The following is a 2,517-nucleotide window of genomic DNA, read 5'->3' on the forward strand; positions in this document are numbered from 1 at the left end:
TTTCCAATCTTAAAAGATTGGCATGTTCTCATTATATTAGAAAATATTTATAAACTGTTATCATTGATTTGAAATCCAAGTCCAGTTTTGAAAAAGATTAATACTTATTCTTACATTTCTAATAATAAAATGGTATTATGAAGTTCAGTTTAATTCTACTAGATATAATTGAAATTGGAATGCCCAAAATGTAAATGCACTATGTTTTAATCACACACACACACACACACACACTCACACACACAAATATAGTGTCATGACAATAAAAGACCCTGTCTGTAATTCCAAGCCAAGCTCTGATTCATGCCTCTACTATTATCAGTATTTGTCAGTTTTTGAAATTAGTTTTATATTCTCATGCATACCTTTGCTAAATAAAGCTCTGAACATAAAGTAATTGTTATGTGAGATGCAATTCTATACTGACATTGGTAAGGTATTATAGCTATTTTTATGACGTAAAATGGATAGATACCTCAGGGCAAAAATTTTTCTGGGGAATATTAACTACTCTCTAGTTTTTGTTATCACATTAATTCTCAAAATCTATATAATATCCTGAATTGACAGTTCATTGTTTTCTGTCCATATATCATGATAGTCTAGACTCTGTTTCTTTCATTATTATTTTATTCAATAAGGAAGGCCATCTTACAAAAGTATTATGAGTGTGAATTAAGTAACTCCCTTATTCTGCTTTATTCTTAAGCAAGAAGGTCAGATTCACTGAAGAGAACTGGGCTGGTCAATTATGAGCAGGGTAGAATCCTAAAGTATGATTAACAATAACAATGTCAAGAAAAAGTAATAGCTTGGGTACTTGATAGTAAATGTACTAAAAATACAAACTGTAATTATTTATCTTCACAACAATATTTTAGAATGTCATTAACTTCATTTAACAGATTAAAAAAGAACTGAGTCTTAGGAAAGTTATATAAATTGTTAGTAAATAGCACAGCCAAGATAAGAATCTTTGTTCAACTACAGAAACATCGACAACTACTAATTACCCAGAAAAGTGGATATAAGCACATACTAAAAAGAGGAAAATTTAAAAACTCTGAGTTATAAGAATCAGGCAGTGGAGCAGTGGATAGGGCGTCAGACTGGGAGACCGAGGACGCAGATTGGAAACCTCAAGGTCACCAGCTTGAGCGCGGGCTCATCTGGTTTGAGGAAGGCTCACCAGCTTGAGCCCAAGATCACTGGCTTGAGCAAGGGGTTACTCGGTCTGCTGTAGTCCCTCAGTCAAGGCACATATGAAATAGCTATCAATGAACAACTAAGGTACCACGACGAAGAATTGATGCTTCTCATCTCTTTCCCTTACTGTCTGTCTGTCCCCATCTGTCCTTCTCTCTGTCTCTGTCACACACACAAAAAAAAAAACAAAGCAAAACAAAACAAAAAACCATTCAGGATACTGTTAACAAGAACAATATGTAAAAAGGACAGAATATAGAATTAAAATCAAAGAGCAGGACAAATTCCTGTATCAATTAAGAAATAAGAAACAAAATAGCCCTGGCCTGTTGGCTCAGTGGTAGAGTGTCGGCCTGGCGTGTGGAAGTCTTGGGTTTGATTCCCAGCCAGGGCACACAGGAGAAGCGCCCATCTGCTTCTCCACCCCTCCCCCTCTCCTTCCTCTCTGTCTCTCTCTTCTCCTCACACAGCCGAGGCTCCATTGGAGCAAAGATGGCCTGGGCACTGGGGATGGCTTCATGGCCTCTGCCCCAGGCTCTTGAGTGGCTCTGGTCGCAACAGAGCGACGCCCAGGATGGGCAGAGCATCGCCCCCTGGTGGGTATGCCAGGTGGATCCAGTCGAGCGCATGCAGGACTCTGTCTGACTGCCTCCCCGTTTCTAGCTTCAGAAAAATAAAAAAAAAGAAAAAAAAAGAAATAAGAAACAAAATAAAAGATGAAACTGTTGTTATAAATATATTTGATTTGAAATGTGTATTGATCATGGGATTTGGTTAGACATAAATTCACCATCAAGGTTTTTGCTTTCTAGTAGGTAAAATTAAGCAGTTTAAATGTATGACTGAACAGTGATAGAATAAAAAATGTATCCATTTAATTTAGTGTTTGTGTGTGTTTAAAACTACTAGAAGTGTATTTGTCCATTTTTACTTTTTCTTGAGCTATTCTTTGACAGAAATGGCAGCTCATAATTGAACCATTAGAAAGCTGTTAATTGGCTCTAGTGAGTTTATCAGTTCGACTTTATAACAATATCAAAGCTAATCCTTTACTTTTTAAGAATGTATGTTGTTTCTTGGCTTTAGAATTTAATATATATGTGTGTGTGTATGTGTTAATAAACAGATGTATATATAATTTGACAAACCCTATTTCTGTTTAAAATTCAGTTTGCCTGTTTTCCTTGAGTAATTTAAGGAATCACTAAATGAATAAATTGAAACTAAGCTTAAATATAACATCATATTTGGTTCTATTTTTAAACATTTCTCCGTACTTTTACAGTATCAACTCTTCTGTTGTCATCTGTC

This window comes from Saccopteryx bilineata, chromosome 1 (assembly GCF_036850765.1).
Source record: "Saccopteryx bilineata isolate mSacBil1 chromosome 1, mSacBil1_pri_phased_curated, whole genome shotgun sequence".
Classification (NCBI taxonomy): Eukaryota; Metazoa; Chordata; class Mammalia; order Chiroptera; family Emballonuridae; genus Saccopteryx; species Saccopteryx bilineata.